This window comes from Sycon ciliatum, chromosome 1, assembly GCF_964019385.1.
Source record: "Sycon ciliatum chromosome 1, ocSycCili1.1, whole genome shotgun sequence".
NCBI classification, from domain to species: domain Eukaryota; kingdom Metazoa; phylum Porifera; class Calcarea; order Leucosolenida; family Sycettidae; genus Sycon; species Sycon ciliatum.
In genome coordinates this window covers 77,022,074-77,028,726 of record NC_088643.1, presented here as the reverse complement: position 1 = coordinate 77,028,726, position 6,653 = coordinate 77,022,074, and the positions used below count along the sequence as shown (strand labels likewise).

Here is a 6,653-nt window from a genome sequence, read left to right as displayed (position 1 = left end):
ACACCTACCGCCAACCATCCCGCCTATTCGTTGATGGAGAGTGCTTGCTATCGTGCGAGGGTACCACTCAGGGGGACCCTCTGGCCATGCCCGTATATGCGCTTGGAGTCCTCCCGCTCATCAAGAAAGTTGCAGTGCCTGGTGCGAAACAGGGCTGGTATGCGGACGATGCTGCAGCCGGTGGCAAGCTAACGCCTGTTCGCCAATGGTGGGACAATCTCGTCAGCCAAGGTCCTGGGTATGGCTACCACTGCAATGCCCAGAAGTCACTCCTCCTGGTCAAGCCCTCCAGGTACGCAGCTGCTATCGAGATGTTCGAGGGGACCGGTGTGCAGGTCACGTGTGATGGTTGCCGCCACCTTGGTGCACCTTTGGGCACGGATGAGTTTATAGAACAATTTGTCCAGTCCAAGGTCGCCACCTGGTGTGAGGAAGTTGCGCAGCTCACGACCATCGCTGCATCGCAGCCACAGGCTGCCTACTCCGCCTTCACACAGGGCCTGCAAAACAAGTGGTCCTTCCTCTGCCGGACCTCCTCCATCCCGCCATCCTTGCTTGAACCGCTGGAACACGCAATCAGCGGTCGGCTCATCCCGGCCATCACGGGTCAGGCTCCACCTGGGACAACTGTTCGCTCCCTACTCTCTCTGCCTTGCCGGCTTGGAGGACTGGGTATGGCAGACCCTTGTTCAGTGGCTGAACAGTACACCTCATCCCGAAGGATCACGGCTAGCCTCGTGTCTCGCCTGCTGGAGCAGGAGTCGTCTCTTGGCGACTCTCTGACTCAGCTCCGGACGGTCAAGGCGACGGTTCGGGCCGAGAAGCGGAGCGCGTTCAAGTCTATGGCTGACGCTCTTCGCTCGGATCACCGGGAGCTGGCCCCTGTTCTCGACCTGGCCTCAGAAAAGGGTGCATCCAGCTGGCTGACCTGCCGCCCCCTCAGCCGCCATGGTTTCACACTCAGCAAGGGAGATTTCCGGGATGGCCTGTGCCTCCGGTACGGCTGGACACCTCCTCGGCTCCCAAGCCTCTGCGTGTGCAGTAAGCCGCTGAATGTGAGTCACGCCCTGTCGTGCCCGTTTGGTGGCTTCCCGACGCTGCGACACAACGAGGTGAGGGACATCACCGCCAGAGCTCTGAGGCAGGTCGCTCACAACGTGACAGTGGAACCCCACCTCCAGCCCGTCACCGGAGAGGCCTTCCGCCATCGCACAGCTGTCACGGAGGAGCAAGCTCGGCTGGACGTTGCGGCTAGTGGTGTGTGGGGTGGCCGATTCGAGCGCATCTTTATTGATGTACGGGTGTTCAACCCTTTTGCGTCTTCGAATCGTGCCACCTCCCTCGCTGCTAGCTACAGACGCCATGAACAGGAAAAGCGCCGGAAGTACGAGGAGCGAGTACGTGAAGTTGAGCATGCCTCCTTCGTGCCCGTTGTGCTCTCTGCCTCTGGTGGCTATGGCAAGCATGCCAATGCTCTTTTCACGCGCATCGCCTCTCTCCTGGCTGAGAAGAGTAAGGAGCCATACGGGCAGGTTATCTCCTTGCTGCGCTGCCGCCTTGGGTTTGCCCTGGTGCGTTGTGGTGCTATGTGCCTGCGTGGCTCAAGGAGCATGTTTGCTCCTGCCATGCCTGAGTCCCCTGCTGTGCTAGTGGCGGCGGAGGCACGCATCCAGTGAACCTGCACAGTGCAGTGATCCTACTGAGTGACAGACTCTGTAAATACTGTATCTGATGATTCGTTTTTTGTGTGTTGATTCTTCACAAAAAGTGTTATTTTGCCCGTAAAAAATATATATATATATGCACATTTATAAAAAAAAACATGGCGCTACCTAACGACACCGCTATTCAGACACGTTGTCTACGTAGCTACGTAAGTTTCTACGTAAGATGCTCGGTACCTGGTCCTGGACCAGGGAGCTACTCCATGGCTCCTAGATCCTACCATCGCGCGGCCGGCTGGCCGCATGCGTGGGCATTGCAGACTTTTTGTTGTTGCCTTTTCGGATGTGCATGCACCAGGAACTTCCTTCTTTGGAACTGCTTCTTGCATGAGCTGTTTCGGATATTTCGTCTCCTGGCCTGGCTTATTTCGTTTCGGCGCTGCTGAGACCTCCTTTCGCGGAATATTACTCAATGACAGGTGAGTTGACCAGTTCCCTTTGATTAGTTTGCTTGTGTTGACTCTTTCAGTTACGAAAAGTGTGCTGATTTTGGGCGGAATGCAATAAATAATGGAAAAGCTGACAGGATCTCCTTTCTAAATTTAGCTTTTCCGCTGCCGAGGCGTTCTTTTACGGAATACTCAATGACAGTTGATCTCTGAGTTGACCAGTTTCCTTCGATTCATTTGCTTATGCTCACCCTTTCAGTTACGGAAACGTGTGCTGATTTTATTCGGATTTAGATCCATTTTTATCTCTTTGCCCTTGCCTACAGTGTGCGAAGAACGCGAGTTCACCTTCTTGACGGTAAGGCTTATGTTAGATGTGTTGTCGAATTACTCATATTCATTGCACATTAGCACGTTACAAGTAAGGCACTAGTCAGTGGCATACTATCGTTGGCATTTCCCAATCTGGAGGGAAAGGTTCAAGGACTCATTGACCGAGTTTGCCAAAATAAATTTGCACATCAGGGGAAATCTCTATTGTGGAGAGGTTCAGTAACTTGTTTGCTTCATACGAAACAAGCCAATGGGTGCAGTCTCGTCTCGTGAAAATCTCGTACTTGTATGATTGGATTTGTTCACTCGAGTCTGGGCTGTTTGATTTGTGAGTACCGCCGAGATTGCACTGCCCCAAATAAAGTTTCGTGCCGCCAAAGCAAGAATTACGATCTGCAATCTGTTTGTAGTACCTGCAAGAATGTGCAGTACATGTATCGTACTTTCTCTGTTGCTGTTTCAGTTGCGGTCATGTTGCTAAAGAAAGGTTCAGGGTCGGTGTGGCTTAGAATCTTTCGCTGTAGAAGAAATCTATTCGTATGTCTATTGGAGAAATAATTGTATTCACTGGTTATAAAATAGGTTAAGACAAACTCACAGAATAAATACCATCGGTCCCTTGGTGTTCGTCCTAAAGAGGTTCGACTGGATATCATTCATACTCACCAAAAGATGTGTAAGATTTTATTATCATGGAGTGCCTTGTTTATCTCTCAGTATCAGTACCTCCAACCATAGCCTTGACCCTTTTATCCTCAGGATCAGTGTAGTTGTTGGAACGAGGTGTCGGACTCAGCAATGTTTTTGTTTACATTTTAATACATGTTTATTGTTCCTCCTTTGCTGTGTTGTTTCAGAAAATCATGGACTAACAGTTTGAAGTCATTGAACTACTTCCAAAAGTTGTATCGACATCAACAGGATTACGATTTCAGTGCAATATGATGCTGGATGACCTTATCACGATAACCCATGATTATAAACCATTATAAACACAGAATCAACAAAAACATCTGCGACACGCACCTGGCGCATGGCTACATCTCTCAAATAAATCTGATCGAGGGTGGGGAAATCTGAAATATCTGAAAGGCAAGACAAATTTATGACAGTCATGAAATTCTGCAACAGCAACATGCACAGAATGTAAAAAACCACCACTACTCACATGTTTCCCTGCAGAAGAACATGCATTATGCTGTCCCCGGGGAAAATTGCGGAAAAAAACGCAAAAAACGCGGGGAAAAACGCGGCATAATATGGCATAATTTGCGGTGAATTTGCGGTAAATATGCGGTGAATATTATTATTATTATTATTATCAAATTTTTTGATAGGGCAATCCCCACAGGCCTAAAGCGGGATTCACAGAAGCTTTTTTGCGATGCGACACGCGATGCGGAGGTATATTATGCTCCGCAGGCCGCGAAAGAGAGCCCGTTACCTGGACCCCTACTCGCGCGGGTAGAGCGAAACTGAGCACCCTGGGATGCGAGCAGCTTTTTAGTACTCCCGGGTCCAAAATCTCACCACCAGGCCGGGATGATCAAAACGTCTGCCGGGTCTGCAGCCTACAAACGTGGATCTGCCGACACTGTGCTGTCGACGACATGTCCGGCAAGGCACCTCCTTGCGTGAAAGCAAGGAACGCTTTTTTTTAGAAAGGAAGCTTCTTCTCCAAAATTTAAAATTTTTGAAAATTATTCCTTCTGAAAATATCATCGCGTTCTTGACCTCGAAGCTGACTGCTGAATGCGATTAGGAAAGAAGATTCCTGAAGATACACCAGACTGATTCTGGCAAGCCGTCTGTCGTCTAGATATGCAGTTGTTCGTCATGCATGGTCAGCAATCTTCCTCGTTCGTCCTTTCGTTTTCCTGACCACGATGATGACAAGCAGCTCTCATGCTCAGGTTAGTGCTGTACTTGTATGTCTGGGCACACAACACATCTGAGATTCACCCACTGACGTTATCGAACTGAAGAATGCAGCAAGGGTTCCTCGGATTCTCTTGATTTCGGAACAAATTTCCTTCACTTTCACCCTCTCAGTCTCTTCCCCATGCCCTCCATGCATGCACAATCGAGTTTGCATTTCAAATGTTGTTTTTACTTTGGCAGTGCGTTCGATAACGTTAGGACAGTCTAAGTTAGGTGTTCTTCTCTTCAGGCTTATTGGACGTGTACAAATTCTAAAAAAATAGCTTCCATATGCTAAACGCAGATCCCTGTGAATACGGTTCTGCTGGGCAATGATGTTTACACCAATCTACACTCTATGCTGTCACAGCATCCACAACTGATCCTCTCTCTCTCTGAATTAACTATTTGATAAAGCCAATCTTTAAATCGCTGTTGCATAGGATCTCGGGTGGGAAGAAGCGATGAATCGATACATGGCATTGTGAAGAAAAGAAGAACAAATTCACATTGCACGTGAGACTCGGTTAGAAAGACTGAGTTTCTGCATTCATAAGAATGTCACACCCCGGGGATCATGATAAAGAAAACATATGTCGTGAAAATGACTGAAAGAACCAAAGAAGTATTTGATCTTCCAGCCAGCTTAACCTGGTACTACCATACTAGCAGTGCTACCAAGTACCAGCCCTCCATATTTTCTGTATTTGTACGGAAAATCACTCCTTGTGCGCACTACAGAAATTGAGCAAATGGTATAGAAAATCGGAGAGGATCAATCAGCTGTGTAGAAGCATTGCAAGTGTAAGCTGAGTGATGAATAGTCTTGTACCAAAGCGAGTGCATGCCGTACCACAACAACATGTACATGTAGCACAAAAATAATAATGTCGTGAGTGCAAGTCACACATGTTTTACACTACCAAATGCAGCCACCGACATGCATGTGCGTGTCAAAAAACATTACAGTGCAAGTATGCATGCAATGTACACGGCAGTACGCAAAACACTGCAAGATACGGAAAATCAGAAGTCTGAGTACGCAAAACAGACTCAATTGGTGGGCAGCTCTGTACTGGCCTGTACGGAGGGAGTGAATCTCAATGTGTGCAATGCACGCACTTTGGCTGACAGTGAAAACTATGCAAGTCGTGTTGGTTTGCAGGATGAATGTGAGTCCTTTTAGACAAGCGCCTTAGTGGAGTAGCCCACCGAAAGAAGAGTACTTGACACCGCGAAGTGGAGTCTGCGCATACAACAGTGAGGGGGTAAAATTAGCTATGACTGATTCTGCATGTGTTCTGCATGTGTGTCACATTACACTAGCAGATAGGCACACCTGTTGTTCCAAAAAGATGCTTATGTCAGTGTCTGAATATGTCGTGTACCAGGTAATATTGTTGCCAGGATCTCACGGTGAGAGTCAGACTTGAATATGGTATCAATAGATTATCAATATCATACATCACCATGTACCACCCAAAGTATAATAGCCGAAGGACCCGTTTGTGTGGTGGTGTATGATTTCGTGAGCAAGATGAAGTGGCTACAGATGTGTCTTATATAACACCCTAAGAAAAGATCATCAATTCTGGGGAAAGTGATTCTGGTAGCATGTTGTATCCAGTGTGGCATGACAAAGACTCCCTCGATTTAGCCTGTGGAGAATCCGTAAATACATAAATACAATACATACAGGCATCGCAACCTTCGGATTATATGCTCTTTTGCTTGCCTCCTGGAGTGTGGTTGTACCTTGGTTCACTGTATTAGAATAATAGTAGACTTTGTTTTTCGAATTCGTTTCTATAACATTAGGTTTCTTTCTGTTGCTGCTATGTCTTTTCATGTGTTTTACAGGATTGCCATCTGTTGATGAATACCACTCTGAGGCACTCTCACGAGCGAAGGTGTTTGAGAATCCATGTCGGAATGATGGTCATGTTGGCCTAAAGGTGCATTACATTGCCGATACTCGCCACCTCCACCCTGGAACATGTTCAATTTCTGTTTCTCGTATGGAAGGACCGAACAGGTTGTTTTCCTGTCTCAGTGGACCACTCAAGACTGAACAGCACTGATGGAAGAAGATTTGCCGTGAATCTCGTTCACATAATCAGCCTGTTTAATTGCTGTACTGAGGTGACTGCTTCATAACAATGACCATGCAGCATTAATTTTGGATAGTATTGCAGTGCCCCTAAAATTGGAGAATATCGAATTTCTCTGATAGCATTGTGATTCATTTGTGAATAAACATCACTTCTCTTTTTGAGTAGCATAGCAA

General features: G+C 47.3%; 1 long non-coding RNA gene across 1 annotated transcript; it reads left to right on the top strand.

The window, feature by feature from the left end:
* Positions 1 to 3,859: 3,859 nt before the first annotated feature.
* On the top strand, positions 3,860 to 6,653 carry LOC135807108 (uncharacterized). Its single transcript, XR_010551462.1, has 2 exons — positions 3,860 to 4,359; positions 6,227 to 6,653. It is a non-coding gene; the product is annotated as an uncharacterized LOC135807108 (long non-coding RNA).